Source organism: Phalacrocorax aristotelis, chromosome 8, assembly GCF_949628215.1.
Source record: "Phalacrocorax aristotelis chromosome 8, bGulAri2.1, whole genome shotgun sequence".
NCBI classification, from domain to species: domain Eukaryota; kingdom Metazoa; phylum Chordata; class Aves; order Suliformes; family Phalacrocoracidae; genus Phalacrocorax; species Phalacrocorax aristotelis.
In genome coordinates this window covers 18,182,824-18,204,694 of record NC_134283.1, presented here as the reverse complement: position 1 = coordinate 18,204,694, position 21,871 = coordinate 18,182,824, and the positions used below count along the sequence as shown (strand labels likewise).

Below are 21,871 nucleotides of genomic sequence, written 5' to 3'. Positions count from 1 at the left end.
TAGAACTTGCAGAAAACCAGCCCAAGTTCTGGATGAATTTGGTCTTTGGCTCCAGTAGCAGTGTTAAATGTTTAAATGCTTCATGGCCACTATGTCTTCCCCTGCTCTGCTCTCCTCAGAAAGTAGATTTCTTAAATAATTATGGTTGCAGATGTCAAGGAAAGAAGTAGGTTGTGCTAATCTTGTGTTCCCATGGTGTAACACCACTAATACAGCACTTTGGCCCTTTTCTCTTTATAAACCAGCAGTCTGCTATTCCCAATGCATATAATATTTGAAAGAGAAGAGGATACCCTACTGTGAAATAACTACTTTGTGTGTTTTCTCTGTCACAGCCTTCAGCTGATGCCTTTCCTTTGCTGCATGGGTGGATGCAGGAGAGCTGTGTAACCCTTGTAGTATTATCTTCAGCCCTCCCTCAGCCACATCCTCCCTTCCCACCTCATTATATAAGTTGGTGAGTAGGATCTTACGCTTTTGGGAAGGCAAGGGAGGGGTTGGGAACAGCAGGAAGGAGTCTCCTTACTTGACCCAAAAGATTTTTGTGGACTGGCTTTATGAATTATGTGGCAGATCCATGAAACATCCCACAGAGACTCGGTACCAACTCAGAAGATGTATCGGGGTAAATAATAGTAGGAAAGGCAGTAGCCTTGGATTAATAGAAAAGCTTTGGCTTGGAATAGTGAACCTCTTCAGGCTAGACTATTTCTGGAGGATGTGGTGTGGAAACCTGTATTAGCAGGCAATGCACCTGTCCAGTAAGTGGGGAAGTACCCAGCTGATTATTTTATTAAGGAATGTAGCTGGGGACATCATGCCTATGCTGGTGAAAGAAGGAAAAATGTGTCATTCTTTTTTAAAAAAGCTTTGTCCAAGTAGTAGTTTATCAGTTCACCTATGCACTAGTTCAGCTAGGTCATTGTGAAAAGCCAAGTCTCCATCATATTCAAAAACCTAAAGGACTCAGAGGAAACCTATTGGCTGAAAAACTGTCATATATGTATATTTTCCTCTGCTAAAATTTTTACCTCCTTAAAACTTGGCAATAACTCTCTGAAAAGGGTTTCCTTGTATAAAATGATCTCAAAATTATCTTTTTAACAGGCTATTCAAACACATGCAAATCTTCTAGTAGTGTGTGGAGAAATATTTTGCTTAAATAGAAGAAACCTTCGGCTTTCTCATTACATTTTCTCAGCTAGTAAGGAAGCTAAAAACCTGGTTAGAAGTTTTACTTTTACCTGATATAAGTGGGACAATTTCTTTAGTTCTCACAGTTAGTAGCAGGAGTTGACTGCATAGGGCTTATTAGCCTGATGCATGTGAGTATTAGGTTGCATATTTCTGACAAATCAAATACAATCCAATATATTAAAGAAAACCAACTAACATCCAAGAATTAATACTACAGCTTGTTTACAGTCTTACAAAAAAAAAAAAAAAGCCCAATTACAAATTCTGCCTATGTCTACATGTAAAGAATGGACTAACTTTATAAATAATATATTTCACACAATAGTGAAACAAGTTAAATTGTTTCCCTACTAAAAGCAAGGTATGTTGACAATAATAAAAGTTGGACTTGAAGCTCCAAGTCTGCAAATACCTCCAATTTTCAATGTTTTTCAAAATATGTATAAAGATCTTCAGATTAAGATTTTAATGAGATTTGTCTTCCTTCAGTATAACCTTTGCACATATGTATCTCACACATACTTAACAGATTAATCTAAAATCATACAAGTCTTTCTTCTGTCCTCTTCCCCTCTCTTTGAGACAGTTGTAATGAATTCAGTTCTGCTCTAGACATTTTGGTACATATCTATATAATAATTTGCAGCATTATGTTATAGTTTAAATAAAGTTCCCTTGAAAAAAAAACCACTTCTCTAATCATTTATTGATTGACTAGTACTGAAATACTAGAGATATCTGGCACAGTGTAAATTAGTATTTTATATCTGATGCCACATGGCAAAATATTAGCATTCAGATTAAAAACAACTGCACTCTGCCAAGAAAAGCTAGATTTAGGGCCAAAGGAATTGGATTTTGAAATACATTTATGCTTATTTTTTAAAGTATTTCAATTTGGGGAAAATGAAATTGAGGGTAAGATTTTTGCCTGGTACTGTGTACATCAAGGGTTTACCCAAGGGGATAAAAAACAAGCCATGAAGTTAATTTAGCTTCAGTACTAGACAAAAATCTCTTGGCTTACATAGGCAAAGCTAAAGGTTGAGAACATCTGCAGAGCTCTTAAAAACATGCTTTTTCCGCAAGATCAGTTTTTGTATTTCTACATGCACCATCTATTTATAAATATTTCTATGGCTATGTAGCTTCCTCTTTATAAATGGGTTATTTTAGTAAGCATTTGATCCACATAGAATTTATTTGGTTTATTTCAAGGTCAGGATTAAATTTAAAGAGAAAAATATCTAGAGAGTGGGTTTTTTCTTAGATGTTATTTCAAAAGGTGATCTTTCATGGGGAAATCTAAGTGGATGAAATACTAGCTGTACATAACTCCAAATATTGAAAAGATTTTTTATTAAATAGTTTGGAGTTTGCTCTAAAAGGAAAGCTAACAGCGCTATTTTCTCATTTGTTTTTATTTTAATCAAAAAGCTAAGAGCTGATGAAAACCAAAACAGTTCCTTCAGCATTCACTTTTGCAAATGCTGTTGAGAAAAATCTGCTTTTGTTTTATAGAATTAAAAGAGTGTTTTTAAAAACAGAAAATAAGTGTAGAGAACAGCTACTTAGTCTGTTTTTTTCTTTTGCTAGAAATGAACAAAATAAAGATTGGTTGTGTAGAAAAGAATTTTTATAGAGAGATAATTGTCCTTGTTGAGTAGAAATCTGAAACGTCTATTGAAAGATGCTGTCATTAATATTTGAAAATGCTATTGTGTATGGATTTTCCAGAAACTAAATTTTTTACTAAGGAGTATAATTTAAAACTACACATGGTATTTTCCTGTACGTGACATACTAATTGAATTATCAGTAGAAGTTTTTGTAGTCGTTAAGAAATTACTATTTCTCAAAAATGTCATTTTATGTATATATCATGTCATGTATAAGCTCAGGTTGGTTTTGCTTTTGAGTACAAATCTCCTGTATACATTCAGGGCTATACCTCAAATATATTTTAGGAAATAAAATGTGTATATAAAATTCATTACACCACCTTGATGTCACATTGCAGGAGGCAATTTGCCTTCTGAAATTTTCCAAGTGTTATTTATGCTGAATATTGTTAGCTTCACACAAGCTGTAGTTATTGTGAAAATGAAACAGAGCAGTATGTTCTGATCTGCTGACCGTTATAGATATTTTTGTATTGGTTTATTCTTATTTTTACCATCCCAAATGCATTTAGTACTTTTTTTGTTGATTTCGTTAGTCCAGACAGAGGCTGCCAGTTTGGGGGTTCAGGTTTGCAAATTACATTGCTGATTGATGCCAGTAGTTAGCCTGCAGGATCGCTAAGTGAGTATGTCGTGGCAGTGCAGCATGAAGGTTTCCTGAGTATTCAGTACTGATGGACAAATACTACTTATACAGCAGTATTAATGGCTATGACCTCACTGATGTGGTTAGAGAAGTGGTAAATGGCTTAATCTTTATAAAAACATCATATGCGATCAGCTATTCATAGATTTGGTAGAACGGTTGGAACAATGTACGCATTCTTTATGCCTGTAGTACATTTTTGCCCCTTCTTGTACCCAGTATATCTTTCATCACGGTGTGTTGGTGCACAGAATGTGAATAATGCCAAGGCTTTTCCTGACCAATTTCTATTAGCATGCTATTTATATTAATAAATTAGTGAATCAGAAATTTTTTTCAGTGCCAACTGCAGCAGAGGCTTAAGTGTTCCAATTTTAAGACATCATTCATGTGAAGAACTATCACATAATGCCAGATACCACAGTATTACACGCTATAGCCTGTGTGATAGTAGAGCTTGACATTGTCACCTGCTTGGCTTCTCTTATGTGCAGAGATATCCTAGCATCTGCCTTTTCACAGCTGTATGATTTGCTTCTCATCATGTCACGATAATACATTTTCACTGCTCATGTATATGATAATCTTGCCTAGTATTTGAAGTTTTCCAGCATAAAATCTCAAGTAGAAATACATGTATTATCCTGTGTTATCAATGAGCTAGAAAAAATTGTTTCTTGAAATTCTAGCTTTATTTTTGAGATGTGTTTTGGTGATAATTACAACCAGCAACGTGATACCAAACTCCCTCCCCCTTATGCAGACACACTCATGCATACACCCACACATTTTTTACCTGTTAGCTGACCAAGGGCATAATTTTGACTCAGGTTCTGAAAATCGCATTTAGATATAAACCATGGAGCACCGCTCTATTAAGAACCATGCTAGTAACAGTGAGTGTATTAAAAATTCATGCAAATTTCCATTTAAGAGGGTGTTTAATTAGCTGATCTTACATTATTAGTTATGAAAGCAGAGTATAACATGAGTATTCATGACAACAGAATGATTGTATTTCACCTTCTCTTTGGCAGTTAATAATTTTGAAATAAAAGGTCAATGTAGGGATAAAAGGTACTTTTAAAAAGATTTTTCAGGAAGTATAAAATTTTTTTCTGAAAATTTTCATAGGCCATATTTTGTTCTAAATCACTTTTTTTTTTTTGTCCTCAGACACTCTACTTTGCTACCACAGCATATTCAGTTGTCCAGGTTTAATTGTCTGGGCAATTCTCAACCTTGCTGTGTTGCATGCAAGATGCACAGGGTCTTTCAGAGCCTGTCCGAGTTAATGACTTTATTCCGGTATTATTGCATATATTTTAATTAAATGGTCTTTCAAGTGACAGAGCTTAAGTGTAGAACGTCAAATTTGGCCAGAAATCCCACCCCCTGTTTTGTATATCATAAGCACAATCAAAAGCTGACTTGCAGTGTTAATATTATCCTGGGCATGCCAATCTGTGAACATGCATCTGTGTCATGACTTTCAACAAGTCAAATTAAAAAATAGAAGCTCAAGCTTCCATTTTGCTTTATTTATCAATTCTACCAGTTAGCCAGTGTTGGTTTTTGACAGCCCTCCCTCTTAACACTGAGAAGAAAAGGGAGTACATGGACCAAAAAATACAGTCCCAGCAGCTCTACGAATGCAGTTGGTATAGTTAACCAACATCACAGTAAGGTTACTGGGGAGACAAGTTCACTCTGGCACAAAGGGCACAGTTACATTGACATGTTCCCTGAATCATAAGGGAGGTTAGGTGACTTGCTGACAATTAGTTCAACATTGTATTGAAAAATTCTATTTTTTTCAGCTGAGTGATCCTATAATGATCTACGGTGTTTTGAGGATGGAGAAGCAGACAAAAATAATAGCAGTAAAAATAAATGAAGAGTTTTCTTTTGGAAAGTAACAATTTTACTTAATAATTACACTTTTACAATAGATACAGTGTGACAGATACTTCTAAAATGCTGCAGGAAGGGAGAGATATTTAAAATATCCTAATAGTACCATGAATGGTCCCAAGCAAAAAGTGTAAGAAAAGATATTTTCCAGACTATGCCCCTTTCTCTTAAAATTCACAAAGAGTATCACTGTTAGAATGGAAAATGAGTGTTTACTTCGGAAAATTGCTTGCTTTTTGAATAAGTCATGTTGCACAGGGTAGAATGGAATAACACACATCATAAATTAATGTTGTTAAAATTAATACTTGATATGAATCCTGGGAAATGTCCTTTGCCATCCATGTTTGAAAAAAGTAGGAGCTGTGTAGAAGCCAAACCAATCTGCATTGCTTGAAAACACGTAGGTTTCCCACTACTGATGAATTAGAAAACACTTTGGATCATCTCCATCTTGTAGTGTTGTTAGTGTTTACCTAAAAAGCAATAGCACAAGAAGGTACAGTATGTGATTTGGAAGTAAATCAATACTGAAGTTCAATAAAGAATTGTAAGTTAGAAGAGCAAAAAGAAATTAAATTCTGTGGACCTAAACACCTGACATATAGCTTATCACAGAGGATAGGCCAACAAAGATAGTCTAATACGCAATTTCTGTACACCTGTGAGGAGACATTTCTTTTATTTTGTAAAAGTTCTGTATTCCTTCTAGGCCAAACTGTCAATTACAGAATCTCCTGTCCAGTTTTGGATCTGTTCTTGCAATTGCCAGCCTTTATAATTTTTCTTCTTCTCCTGATTCCATTCCATTCATTTCTCATGCTAGTCTCTTGACATTTCCTCCATAAATGGCTGAATTCTTTTCAGTACCTGAAATACTCTGATTTGAACATTTTTATATTTTGTGATAAATTGATCAAGCAGCTACTTTCTGCTTGATCTATATGAATTAGCGTTTTCTTTTTCCACTCAGAAAAAAAATGCTCTTTAGGTTAACCAATGTAAATTGTGCATGTTATTTGGTTAGAATGGCCGAACACCATTCTTGAGCACCACTGCCATTGAAAAAGAGAGACATCCAGTGGCATTCCTTGGCCCTGTGACTTCAACATTTAGGAAAGAAATGTAACAGGTTTTTGCTCTTTATGAGCAGGATCACATTTTTCCAACTTTTTAAATAAGCAATTACTGTACTTTCTAGTGTGACAACTGCCATATTGGAATGTTTCATGATAGGCATATAAAAAATGATCTGATGAGAGTAAAAATATCTGGTAAAGATGGAGGAGACAAAAAAGTCACAGCAAGCTTCTTCCATATGGAATCTCTCCTCAGCTATGATATATGTGGCTGTAAACCTCAAACAGGAGTAACTGGGAAGCCCCTTAGTTTGCTCCATGAGTTATCCCCTTCCCTTCAACTCCCTGACCCTGAACTTGTCTTTATCTGCTTGGCAGTGTAAATTCATACCTTCAGATTTATAGCCATGAAGAGTAATATTTGATATATAAGTACCTGGGAATTGCAATACTGAGGAGAACTCTTGTATGGCTTAGTCCAACATTCTGACTAACAGGGGTCATCTGTGAAGCACTCATTAAGTTTGTCTTAATATCTGAAACATGGAGATTTAAATCACTTCAAGTAATTCTTTGTCAACATTAAGTAAAATTCCTTCTTTCAACCACCGTGTATCTCAATAATTTGTCTATGTGAAATCTAATCCCTCTGTGAATCTTGTTAAATTTATGGCCTTAGCAAAATGCTGTGGCAAGGAGTTCCAAAATCTAATTATGTGTTCTGTGAGAAAAATTATTTTCCTTTTATCAGTTCCTAATTTGCCCCGTTTCAATTTAATAACTACCTCATTTTATTGTATTATGGACAAGAAGAAAAGCTCCCAGTTGACTTCCTTTATAGCTTTCATTACTTCTTAATACACTTTTTGTCATGCCTGTTTCTATTTGTCTTCCTTTCAAGAAAATAAACAAAATAAGAGTTTAACAAGCAGTTTATCCTTATCTGAGAGTTCTTCTCTGCTTCTATCATATTTGCCTGCTTCTGTGAACACCATTTCTTCAATATTCCTTATGAAATGGTGAAAATTTGTAGGGTTTTTTAATCCATATTATTTCATTCTTTTCCTTATATAGTGAAACTTTTTTTCTTTTTACAAGCTCTTGTTCCTGCTACAGGCCATCGTTCAGGACTTCACAATATTGGTTATGTGCCTTTCCCATAATGTATCAGCTCAGAACTTGCTAAGATGAATGACTGATTTCCATTTTCTTCACAATGTACATTAGTTTTCATTTATCAATATTGAATATTATTCTGCAGTGGCTTTGACCTAGATTATTAAGCCATTTGAAGGATACTTACAGTTATCTCAGGACTTGAGAAACCTAAATAACTTTATTCTCTATAAATCTTCCTGCCTTGTTTATTTTTAGTTCATTAAGTACACCAAACACCAGATTTGTCATCACTGGGCACTATTAGTGTTTTGTAAAATAAGAAATCCAAACGGATTTGAAGATTGATAGAATTATGAAAAAGTCTCCATTCTTTCATAACTGTTTAACTGAAGCACAGAATGAAATCTGTGGTATTTGGACATGTGCATTTTTGGACTAAATGAAAGAACTCGCTCTGGCATTATACTGATGAGATCCCAAGATGGACTTCCCAATTTGATTTGGCTAACTTAGAGTGGACTCAAGATATGTAAGCAGTTATCCACTGCCATGTACCTCATATCAGGATTTCACTGAAATGGCCTTTCAGTGGACTTTACCTCTGAACCATATGTAACGTAAATGAGCCATTATAACTTAGTGACTTATTGTACGTTCTGCCATATTTATATTTATTCATTCTCCTCCCCTCCCTGTCTGCCCACTCCCCACTCCCCCACCCCCCAACCCCCCAAAATGGCTGGAAAATTTTATTCAAAAGCTCTAGAAAACAGAACTGGAAATTTTGTGTTGAGCTTTGAGTGTATCCCTACTAAGGGTCCTTTCTGATGTCATGATCCTTTGCAGTTGTTTCTGGTTTTTGCCATTGAAATGCCAGGGAAAGGATGCCAGGGTGTCCTCGTCATCATGATGGTAGCATTTTGCTATAGCTCAGCATGAAGGCATTGAACTGCCTACAAAGAGTCCAAGAGAGCCCTGTCCTTGTTCATATTTCACGTGACACATAAATTACCTCTCGACTTATATTTCCTGCCTCTAAATGTTGTGCTATTTGTCTGATGTGCATTTTAGTCAGGATTCAGCATATTTCTTATGAACTGATTTAATAATCTTTGTCATCTGTTTATTGGACTTAAGGAGTCTAAATCTATCTGTCACTGAGCTGCATTGTCCTTATCACTTCGCACTGCTTTTTCTTCACCTTCCTTGGCTCTCTGGTGTGACTAGTACATTTTTGGCACTAAATCTGGCCCTGCTGCTCCCTTGACAGTCTCATTAACTTTATCCTGAGGTGTGGATTTTTGTCAGTAGCCTTTTCTGAACCCAATCTCATCAGTAGATCAATTGTAATTGTGCTCTGAAACGGTCCTTCTCGCGATTATTAAAGCTAGAGTATTTATCCATTTGGTTTCAGGGACTTGGGCGCAAGTAGTACTTGTTCCTCCTGCTTTACAACCTCCTGACAAGCAGTTATATTTAGGTGTGTAACTTAGGTTGTGAGCGTCTGATGTATAAGAACTGCTTACAGAGCAGTAGTATGTCGTTACAGACTGTGTACCTAGAGTATATGAGTGTTCCCATGAATTCCTCATTTTATTCTTCACTGACAATGTATCTGCTTTGTTTCAAGGGCATTACAGAGTGGCAGTGGGGGTGGGACGTAGAAGGCAGCTTGCTGCTGACAATTCTGGCATAAGCATTCTTTGTAACATACATAATTTGGATACTAGGCTGAATTTTCAACAGTAATTAACAGGTTGAGTAACCTCAGCAGTTGCTTATAAAGTACCTGCAGAAGTTGTTCTCTAGGGGGTGGGCATTTTAGTATTGAGCAATTTATACTCTAGCAGATGACTCTGTAAGCAGCATTTTACCTAGATCCGAATTCACATTAAATTAAAATTGAGTTAGATACAAGCAGTTTCCCCATAAAAGCATTAGAAGTAGAATTATTACCAAAGAATGCTCTGTGATAAATTTGGAACAAAATGAGAAGTCTAAAAATAAGTTTTTATATTTCACATATGCATTTTCCTGGGGAAATAGTACTGGAAAAAATATTTTTAATTAATAGTCCTAAGTTCCAGAAAAAGTGAACCTACTGCAGAAGAGAAGCACACAGAAAGCGTGTTTTGAATACATACGCTAGATCCACTAAGCTTTAAAATATGCCAACATCTGTCATGTTTCTAAGGGCTTATGTGAACATTTGTATATATAAATCATGTAAAATCACTACTGCAATAATTTTTTGCCTTGTTTTTCAGAAAATCTTAAAGTTGGTTTGGTAGAATTAGTGGCAAAATAATGTGTCTGCACACAAAATGGTCAGAAAGGTGATAGTATCTTTAGGCTGGAGAGTGAAATACAGCCCTAGTCAGTTTGTGAAATCTTGTATCTTTAAACGGTGATCAAAATGGCCTCCTTAACATAGAGACCCAGGAGTAATGAAATATAAACAATAAGTGACGGTCTCAGAGGCATCCTATTCAAACAAGCTAAACAGGTGCAAGGACCATAGGATTTGGGTCCTATTTCAGGCTTGGAGGAGAACTTTCTGTGTTCCAGAATAACTTAATGCACGTAATTGTAATTCTCTGACTTGCATGACTATTTGAAGACTCTGTAAGCAGAGGGAAAGTCTCCCTACAGCAAAAACCCAGAAACAAAACATAACAGTGACTGCATGTGTTGCTATTGACACCTATGGTCTCTGTGGATGGTTTATTTCATATTTGAAGCTAAAAGAGCTAAACCATCTGGCCAATTTTAACAAGAGAGAAACCAGCGAGGTACAACTGTATTTTGAAATGCTAATAATAACCCATAATAGATTTCAACTAACAATTGGTATAATTTAGATACAGTGCTACTGAAGAGGTAAGAAGAGCTGACCAAGTTACAGCAAATTAGGCACCATGATGTGTTTCAAAAGCACTTCCATCAAACCTTCTAGATTCAAGCAGATATCACTATTGATTATCACTTATTCTACTGTGAGTAGTAAAGAAGATAGCAAAATGCTCCAGCATATACCGGAAAGGATCATAGATTTTCTCTTTCAGGTTTTTGTGACTAGGAATAAAATGTGCTTCAGTGTGTTTGTATGGAAACATGTATAAAAGAAAGGAAATGGAGCAGGCTGGATTTATTCTCAGGGGAAAAAAGCTTAGGAGGTGAAGCATAATAATGTCTCTTAAAATGTCTTAAGGTGTAATAAAGAGGGTTTGAAAAGTCAGAGGTATTAAAACAAAGAATTTTCATATGCATGTATTCAGCAGTACAGAAGTGATAACATCAGTATACTATAAGTCTTTAAATCCAATGGCATTACTAGAGAAAAATACTACACAAGATTAAAAAATTAAAGTTTAGATTTTCAGTTTGTTCTATTGTGTTGCAATATCCTACAATGATGCTACATTGACAGAGAGATGTCTTTTTTTGTACAGGTAAGCAAGTATCACTTACGTGCTATCTGTATTCAGTAGTTTTGTGCTGTGTGAGACTGTTGAAGTTTTGCTGGTATAAAATACTAAGCATTTAGACTTGGAGCAGTTAGCTGTTTCTTGTTGTTCTTGGGAATAAAGAGTAACATTGCTGTGTCCTACCTTAGGTGTCTAGGGGTGTACCTGTTAGCAGTATTAAAAATCCCCATGGTGGAATGAAAACAGCTAGATTATAATCACATCCTCGTTTACTTTTTGGTTACTAATAGGGCAAAAAAAGGCTATGGTTAAGAAAAATATTTAGCAAAGAGAATATGAATGGATACTTTTATGTAATTTTGTTGGTATGCAATGGGCTGACAGGGTAGGATGCAGTGTCTGTCTGCTGAGAAATACACATTATCAGGTCTTGGTATAAATCCTACCTCCTTGGTCCATTGTTACTTTTTAAATTCTACTACTATGCTTTAGGGCTTCATGAGGCACATGTGCTATAGGGGACCAAAGAATGTGGTTTCATACTGAAGTAAAACATGGCATTATTTGATGTGATCTGCTTTTTCTTGTGATTGAAGCCCATTTAAAGATGACGTGTAACACTTCCAAGCTTGAATTGACTGATATCACTCATGAATATTTATCATGCCACTGATTTAGTTTCTTATACTGTATTCCACATAATATTGCTGCTGACTAGATTAGCTATGGTAGCGGTGGTGTTGGGAGGACAAAAGTAAATAAAGACCAAATTCCAGCCAAGACAAGATTTCAGACCAGATCTTAAAAATTGCCTAAGCTTGGTTCCATTTGGGGAAACCTGAGAGGCCTGAAATGATAGCTGTGAAATAGAAACATAACTTAATGCAGTAGGGGACTATTGTAGAAGTCCATATATTCACAAGCAACATAGAAAAGAGGAATAAGAAGGAGTTATCTCTGACAGCATAAGAACTATGGTGCTACCCCATGACACTGATCAAGTGGCAAGTTTAACAGAAATCAAAGGAAGTGCTCACTCATTCTATGCTGAATAATCCACTTGTAGAACTCATTAAGATAAGATATTGTGGAAGCCAAAAGTATAAATGAATTCATAAAGGTGTAATACAAATTCATGGAATTAAGTCCAGCTGTTATTAAATATGATGGCCCACACGAAAACTCCAGCTCAGAAAGTTTTGTTTGGAAGCTATACCTTGGAGAGGACCCCTCCGTACAGACCCTGGTTCCTGGTCCTCAGTTATCCCCTCTCGGTCAATGTCATAGCCAAGAATTTTACTCTGATTCAGTGTAGCATTTCTAGTCTTTGTACATATAGGTTTTACATGGCTCTTTTATTTACACGAAGTCACAAATATGATAAATCCTTTTGCAGTTGCTGAATTCCATACTCCCAGGTCCCTTTCTAGTGTTTCAGAGTGTGTTACCCACGCATCTATTGTAAAGACGCAATGTGTATGTTATCTCCCTTAAACATAGGTGCAGAAGCATATAAACTGCTGTTCAGATGTTCCTGACTGGGAAACTTGCCCTCCAATACACACATTTGGTACTCGTACATTATCTTTTGGCTTCCTATCCAGATGCCCATCTGTTATGATGGCATTGTGCCTGCTCACAAGATGGTGTGCCAGCTTCACTAGACAATGATGCCAATCAAATAAGAGTTGCTGCAAGTGCTTTTTTTTTTTTTTTCCTAAAAGTAGCCCCTCTCAAGTGAAAGCAATGCTATAATGGTGCCACTCATCTCCTTTTTCCTGTTCACACCTGCTGACACTTATCCTCCAAGATAGCATTAGAATAGTAAAGGAGAGGAAGAGATGCCACATGAGGTGACTGGATTGTCAGAAAAATATAGGCAAATCGAAAGAGGAACTTCAGAAAGCCCTTTTCAGCATAGGGCATGCTAACCTTGTTGATCAGGATGCAGGTCTAGAAGAAGGCAGAAAGAAGTCTTTAACTGGAAAGAAGGGTTTGAGAATAAGTGTATTGCTGGCTAAAAAAACCCTTTGTATATATATTACTTTTATATATATATAAATGTACAACTTTCGAACAGTAACCTATAAAGCTGAAAGATCCAAGTGGAGGTAAACATCTTTATTCTATTGTCTATCAGCGAAAGTTACCTGTTCAACTCAGAAGAAACTGAGAACTATACCTAAGCAAAATCTGACATAAGTCAAACTGTTTGACAGTTTGTTATAAGTTGTGTAACCAGCTGGGAATGGAAAGAACCTACTTTCTCAATTTCTTTTTATTATATAAGGAAAAATATGAGTTCAGTATTTCACATCTGAATGTCTAGTGCCACTTTCTGCATTTTCTCCTTTCTATTGAAAGGTTATCCACTCAGAGTGCAAGCTTAGGCAGAATGTGGAACATTTCTGTATAGTCTACAAAGTTCTCAAAGGTGTTAGTATCCAGAAATTAATCTGAGAACAATGCAATGATAAAGCAAGACTTGAGTTTGCAAACATATTGTGCATTTCACAGAATCACAGAACCGCAGGTTGGAAAGGACCTCAGGGATCATCTAGTCCAACCTTTCTAGGAAGAGCACAGTCTAGACAAGACAGCCCAGCACCCTGTCCAGATGACTCTTAAAGGTGCCCAGCATGGCCGAGTCAACCACTTCCCTGGGGAGATTATTCCAATGGTTGACTGTCCTCACTGTGAAAAATTTCCCTCTGGTGTCCAATCGGAATCTCCCCAAGAGCAACTTGTGTCCATTCCCCCTTGTCCTCTCCATGTGACTCTGTGTAAAAAGGGAGTCTCCATCTTCTTTGTAGCTACCCCTTAAGTACTGGTACACGGTGATGAGATCCCCTCTGAGCCTCCTTTTCTCAAGGCTGAACAAACCCAGTTCTCCCAGCCTATCCTCATCTGGCAGGCTTCCCAGTCCTTTGATCATCTTGGTGGCCCTTCTCTGGACCCCTTCCAGCCTGTCCACATCCTTTTTGTATAGCGGAGACCAGAACTGTACACAGTAGTTGAGGTGTGGCCTGACAAGCACTGAGTAGAGCGGGATGATGACTTCTTTCTCTCTGCTGGTGATGCCCTTTTTGATGCAACCCAGCATCCTATTGTGCTGTTTTAAAATGTTTCTGGACTATAACTGAATATGTGTTAAGGTAATTCTGAAAACTCTGATCAAATCAAGAAGAATACCATCTTTTTAAGAATATCATCTGGTTGTTTCTTTTAGAATGCTTGCTCACCTTGGTATTTTCCCCATACCTAAATTAAGTTAGTAGTACCTTATTTATAAATTGTGAAGTCAAGAGCCAATTATTGAATTTGCGTAGCATATGGTAAGAAACCATGAAGCAGTTCCTGAGGTGCACAAACCTTGCATTATTAATCCATGGAAGTACTGGGGAAAAATTAATCTTATGCAGAAATAAAGAACAGCTCTCAGTTCTTACTTATGATGATCGTCTTGATATTTGAAAGCCCCTTAGTAGCCCATTAGCAACCCATTATAGTGATCTTTCTGCTAAGGTCACCATCTTCTATAATGACAGATGTGATTAAAAAGAATACAGCTTCATAACTTTCAGATTGGTTAGCAGTCAATACAGAATGCGGGCATTCAAACAGCAGAAAGAGAAGAAACTTGGATTTTTGTTTCTAAGAACAAACTGGGGAGAAAGAAAAGAAAAGCTGACTAACAGAGAGCCAACTTTTCACCAATGACTTATAGTGCAGCCCATAGAGAAACGTGGTTTCAAATTCTCAAATACATGAGTAAAATAGTGCAATACAAGAATGATTGTTCTTACCAATAAGCAGCAACTGCAGATACCAGTCTCTGCACAGGATTCTTGTAACTTGTCCAATTATTTTTATCATTATTTTGTTTCTAGTGCAATATTGATGCTGAAAAACAAAACAGGAAAGGTATCTATATAGAAAAAGAGTGTTTGAACTCTTACAGTCAGTATAGACAGTAAGAAAGGCTGAAGATTAAACAGTCACCGAACGTGAAGTGAGCTGCCTAAAGTGTCCAGAAAATTAAATATCAGATGTAGAAATATAATCTGGTTTCTAAGTTCCAGTCATAAGTCCTATCTGGGCCAAACCATTACCAGCTGGGGGCAATAGCTTAGATAATGTCTAATTAGCTAATATTTTGAAGTGATAGGACCTGAGCAGGTAATATAGGACCTATCACCTATACAGAGATAAAAAGGTTACAGTCCATGGACTCTTACTGGCTCAGCAAAGGAAATATGAAGTTTTACATTCATAGCTGAAATTCATCTAGGAGAGTATTTGATATTATATAAACACACTGTCTGTTCATGACTAAAGATATGTCACAATGTAAGGGTTGTCTTTAGTTATAGAATATGGATAAAATCTCTATTATATGAAAAAACCTGAAAGCCAACTTTTACATTTTACTCTACAGGGAACAATAAAAGTCAATCATTGACCCAGAAAAGCTCAGATAAAGCTTTGCTTATAATTTACATCCAAACAATTTACATCAAACATTTTCCGAAGAAGTGAGATGTGAATGACTCATTGGAAAGTGTAATCTAGAATAACCCTTGACCTTCTGCTCTCTCATTCAGGCTGCTGCTACCAGTGGCTGTTCATTTAATGCAAAAGCAGCTCCATTCTTCTAAGAAAGACTTGAATCCATTGCATACAAGAATTACTGGGACATGGGATTAACACACTGTAAACAAGATTTATCTTATCACAACTCATAGCAAGAGACTGCTATGTAGACCTGTAAATTGTCATGAAGCTGTCTCTGTAATCCTTTCTGAATTCATTTTTATTAGATTTCTTACTGTTTCCTTCAATCATGTTTGCAGATTATTAAAAAGTGAGAGTTTGGGAAAATGCAGTCTTTTGAGCTGTCAACTCTGACACTGCTGCATAGACAGAATACATACAAATAAACCCCCTCCTAATATTTTCTTTAGTATTTTCTGCCATAGTATCATGTGTAACTGTGCTGTTAGCTGCAAGTACCCAGGTGAGATTGGAAGTGATTTTGTCTCCCTTATCATGGTTTGATGACTTTTACAATACTAAAGGAACACTCGTTTATTAGAATGTCAACCTGGGAAACCTACTAGGTTGATATTGCAATCACTTTGGTGTGTTAAATTCTTATCTTCATTTCCATTTTAACACTTCAAACTTTCTGAGTTTGTCAGCAATAAAGCACCTACAGCAATAAAAACAAAGAAATGGAAAGAACAGGGGAATTATGTTCAAGTGTTGTGGTTTAACCCCAGCCAGCAACTAAGCCCCACAGAGCTGCTCACTCACGCCCCTCTGGTGGGATGGGGAAGAGAATCGGAAGACTAAAACTGAGAAAACCTGTGGGTTGAGATAAAGAGAGTTTATTAGGTAAAGCAAAAGCTGCACATGCAAGCAATGCAAAACAAGGAATTAATGCACTGCTTCCCGTGGGCAGGCAGGTGTTCAGCCATCTCCAGGAAAGCAGGGCTCCATCATGTGTAATGGTGACTTGGGAAGACAAATGCCATCACTCTGAATATCCCCCCCAGTTCCTTCTTCTTCCCCCAGCTCTATATGCTGAGCATAACACCATATAGTGTGGGTTATCCCTTGGGTCAGTCAGTGTCAGCTGTCCCAGCTGCATCCCCTCCCAGCTTCTTGTATACACCCAGCCTACTCGCTGGTGTGGTGTTGTGAGAAGCAGAAAAAGCCATGACTCTGTGTAAGCATTGCTCAGCAGGAACGAAAACATCCCTGCATTATTAACACTGTTTCCAACACAAATCCAAAACATAGCCCCATACCAGCTACTGTGAAGAAAAATAACTCTACCCCAGCCAAAACCAGTATATCAAGGCAGGGGAGGAACAGGAAGTTTGTCTACTGTGTACAGAGATAAGGGATGGACACATGAGATGACTGTGCTATAATCAGAGTTCTGTAACTGTGTAGCAGCTTTGAGAAGTCGTGAATTTAATCAAGAATAGAAGCAGACAGAGCACACCTGTATCTCTGGTGCAACCTTCTTTGTAAAGTTCAGCACAGTCGCTTAAGAATGCTGCTATTTTTATATCTGTTTGCCACAGCTGCCCAAGACCTTGTAGGAAATCTCCCTGCCTTGCCCTGGAAAGAGAACACTTCTCCCGCCCCTGATTTTACTTTATAATCTTCTTTCTATTATTCTTTTAGGACAAGATAGCAACCCTTTCTCATGTCAATTTCTCTGCTGCTTATGCCAGGAATTCCTCTCTAGAATATTTGATTCTTTGATCAGATGGCCTAAGTGCCTTCAGAGTGCCCATTTTCCCACAGAGGGTAGCTAGCAAAGCTTCTTTTATTGTGAAAATTTTTTTTTCTTTCTAGCTCCTGCATAGCTTTTCTTCTCTAGAAAGCAACAGCACCCTGAGCCCTCCCTTACAAAAACCTGAAAAAAAGAAAAAATTCTTCTTGCTTGCTGGGTTTTTATGGGTTTCCCATTCCTGATTCACAGCTGTCCTTCCTCCAGGGTAGAAGACTACCCCTATAACCACCTTTGCCTGCTGTGGTCCTCAGGCAATTGTTACAGGCTGAATTTTTATTGAGGCCAATCAGGGAACTTACATAAACCTCCTTACTCTGCAAGTAGTTAGTATATCATTTACAGTAAGCTGTTAGGAATAATGTACCACTGCTTCAAAACAAAATCTATTTAATCACAGAAGTGAGTAATTAACTGGAGATAAAAAGTATCATTCACACAAATGCCTAATTATTGACAGATTATTACAATTTTCAAAATCAGTTTTGTATCTAAGTCACTTCAGAAAGTGGGAATGCAGCTCCTATGTCACTGAAATAGTTTTGGAATTGTGATATACCAGTTCTCATTTCTTCCATTGTATCTGTTATATACCAGTTCTTGTTTCTTCTATTTGAAGTGTTAATGTTCAATGGTTTATACTTAGCTGTCTGTAATAGTACAGACTAACACAGTGCTGGATCATTAAATATTAGGCCATTGTTAAACTGGACCAAACGAAATGCATATTGTTGCCTGAGAAGGGAGGAAAGAAGGTTTTACTGTGCTTTGCAGATGTATGTTTTATGATAAATGATACTTACATGATTTACATTAATTTATGAGACACCAAGTGTGGCCAGTGGTGTCAGGATAATTAAAGGGAAGTATTTTATGGTTTACAGTGAATAGAGCTCTCTTTTTTTTCTTTTTCCGGAGAGAGGCCTGGATATGATATGAGAAGATAAATGACTCTGGTACTATAACACATTTGATCAGATTCGCTATATGTGGCTTTACACGTCTTTGAATTCTGACTGAATTTGCACAGTGGAAAGGGCAACATCATGTCTTAGGGTGCACTCAAAGAAGCAAAACTTTTGAAATACACATCTGTACTTCTGTTGGGAGGAATTAAACAGCAAAAGAGGTAGAGAGCTCCTTGTTTTCCTTGAAGGAGTATTTTTCCAATGGTGTGCTACCTTAATTTTTACTTGTGGTTTGGTGAAGGTTTTAAGATTAAAAATTGCATTATTGCCTGATTGCCCTGCAAGGGGAACATTCCAAGGAGGTTAGTACAAAGGGTAGACTAAGCAGGCCTAGCCTCCTAGGAAACAGCAAAGCCCAGGCAGCATTTGCCTTGTGTTTGCCCGTCGGATTGAAGGCTGGTGCCATATTGGACGGAAGAGTGTAGCTCAAGGATGGGACAGGAACTGGAGCGGGGTGTTCTCATGAGCCAGTTAGTCTGTGCTTCTGTGAAACATTGCAGGGATCTTGGATACAAGAGCAGATTCTGGAACAGAGCAGGTCTTTGGAAGAGAGGAGGCACAAATTTGTCTCATTCTATTTCTGCCTGCGCTAGCACTGCATAGGCTTTAGCCCAGATTGCTCCATGGTCAGACTTAAACTATATGCCAATACCTTCCTAGTGATACCGCATGAACCATATTTGGGAAAATAATCTTAACAGAGCTGCTTTGTAAAGTTAAGTAATAGCTGAACAGTTTGCAGGCTTCCTTACTGGTTTATGTTTGCTGTTGTGCTCAGGCACAGTGGGCTGGATATATTATGGGCAACTTAATGTATCATTAATTCTACAGTTAAGCAAAGAGGAATGAAAGTAATATGGCAAAGAGACTAGCAGTTAGGATAAATCAAAAGTAGAATTTGTGTATATTTGGTTGTTCTGCAATGTAAAGGAAGAAATCATGATGCCAAAAACATTAAATAATAATCTGTTATAGAATGCAAATTTTAAGAAGTGAAAAGCTGTGGTCTTCGAGGTGGAGGAGCAATGAGAGGACTCAGTGGCAAAACAAATTTTTAAATGAAAAATACTGTTTCACGCTCCATTCTTGTTACCATGCTTAGAAGATATTATAGAGCTGGGGAAGGATCTCGGAAGAGCAGTCTGGAATGGTTCAGGGATTTGAGGAACTTTACAGAAAGGGAGATCAGGAAAACTAAATCCACAAAAAAAAGAAAATGAAATGTGACTCTACTGGTGTATTTAAATCCTGAAGGACCAGAAACCACTGTTATTATTAGAGACTTTGTACTTGTGGCAAATACAGGTAGTTTGGGATGTGAATCACTGTGGGAAAAAGGTTGTATGAAAGAATTAGGGACAAATTTATTTACACATGGAATAAAATGAAAAAAAAGAAAAAATAGACTAGAAGAATCTGTCAATGCCAAAAGATGTGTAGTAAATGGAAGAGGAATTAGGAAAGTATATAGAGGAAGAGATGTTGTGAGACACAGTTGTTATATTAGGGGCTAGCTGAAGCTAAAGGGGGTAATGTATTGCCTAGTGTTGTATCAGTGCTTCCTAATGTAGTTCAGACTGTAAAAAAATGATCTGGGCAGCTGGTGCACATCCCAGCATTCACCCTGGGTGACACCTGGGTGCTGCTGCTCCTTTTGTCTTCCATGTCCACCGATCTTTTTAGACTCTTTCCTTGGTTGGAACAGCAGTGAGCAGGGCTTAGCCATACTGGATCCAAGAGAAGCCTTTTTGCCTCTAAAAGTAGCGTGGCCGTATTTTGTGACATCTGCTGTAAAGCATCACAACTTGGAGAAAGTTCATTAAATTGAAGTCTCAGCTCATTTGAAAAGGAAGTATGTCTTCCTAGATGGCCATTATGGATGTTAGGAAAATGTAGAAGTATAAACTGCAGACACCATGTTAACATAGGAAAAAAACACCTTACTAATCATTAGCTATTAAAAATCTCACCATTTGAAGCTTATTTACAATTATGTATAAAAGCTGTGAAATATTTCACCTTCATTCATATATGTTTGATTGTTGTCACCTGGGATAAGCTAACAGGCATGGTAGAGAATTCCAGCTCCAAAACCTTACATTGTCACTATTTTCACTAACAAACTAATACAATATAATTTTCTGATTGTTATCACTTAGCTACAAAGACAAATCAATGGGAAAGTCTGACTCCCTCTGATAGCAGTATTGTTAACCCCAGATATTCCAAAGTCTTGATGCCAGCTTAAAAAATAAAATAAAAAAAAACCCAAATCACACATTCCTAACAAAGTAATAAGCTTCCCTTTATTTCCTTTTGATTCCTGAGTACAATTTAGGGAACGTTCCTGTCATATTTTTCAGCCTTTTTTTTTTCCACAACAAATGAAAAGTAGAAGCATACTTTGTCTTTTTAATGTAAAGAAATCAGTATATTCAGTGGATAGGGCATTCTTGTTTCTTATATTTCTGATCTCCCATGGCCCTGCAGGGTGATGTGGACTAGCAGTTTTCTTGTACTTACATGCTTTGCAAAGTAGGTTGAAAGCTGTGGGTGTGAGGTCCTAGAGACCAATCCTGTCATAGGGTTGTCCAGATCCAGAAGATTTTCTTCTGTCCCAAATTCCTGGTAGGCATATTTCCTGTTCTCTCATGTACACCTAGGAACCACAAGAAACACCGGGTAGCTTTTACTCTTATCTCTACTAATCCTTGGGATCGTTCCTCAGTCTGTATATCTACCGCTATAATGCACTGCTTAACATTTATCTCTTTTATGTTTACATAATCATTATCCTGGCTTTCAGGAGAACTTATGCAAGAGCTCAACTTGTTTGAAAACATTTTTCTTAATTTCATTTCTCTTCTAAAATAATAGATTGTGAAAATTAAGTCTATATTTTATATTTCCTGGTCAGTTCTTCTTGCTCAGCCCTGGAATACACACTTTTCCCTCCCAGTGGATATTATATTTGTGTTTTCCTTTCTGTAATCTGGGAAGAAATTTGGAAGAGTATTGATTCCTCCAAGTCTTTTCTTTTCAATTTTTGCTGTGAATGGGTCTTATCTTAGTTTTCCTTAAATGCAACAGTAACCACTTCTCATAAGGGAGAGATTCAAAGAATATTAACTATGACAGAAATATTATTTTCCCTTCCTCAACCTTATGAAACAGTACAGCTGAATTTTTTGTTATTAACTACTTAAGTTTCTTTAGATTACAAGAAATGTATAAAACATTTTTGAACCGGCTTCATTAAATCACTGATATTGTTGGTGAGGGGAGGGCTTTGCTTCCAAAAAGCTTTTGTTCTCACACTAAGTGAAACTGCTTATAGCATTTTAAATGCAAACTACAAACTAACAGAGTTTTTCCTTAGCAACTGCTGTCTCTGCTGGTGTACGATCTGTATTCTGAGACTTGAATGTGCAGAATGACTAGGTCAGGCTGTCTTGAGGATATAAAAAATATTGGTTGAAGTAAAATTTTGCCTGAAATTAAATTTGCAGAAAATCAAATATCTGTTGTTTA

The 21,871-nt window shown here is 36.9% G+C and overlaps 1 long non-coding RNA gene across 3 annotated transcripts in view; it reads right to left on the bottom strand.

The window, feature by feature from the left end:
• LOC142061065 (uncharacterized) overlaps positions 1-21,871 on the bottom strand; it is a 129,072-nt gene that overhangs the window by 75,133 nt on the left and 32,068 nt on the right. For 2 of the 3 annotated variants that reach the window (XR_012662046.1, XR_012662044.1), the window contains 2 exons: positions 20,864-20,999; positions 14,872-14,968 (listed from right to left, as the gene is read on the bottom strand). This is a non-coding gene — a long non-coding RNA (uncharacterized LOC142061065). Of the gene's footprint in view, positions 1-4,457; positions 5,916-14,871; positions 14,969-20,863; positions 21,000-21,871 lie in introns of those variants that run through there. The other variant, XR_012662045.1, reaches the window with a different exon arrangement.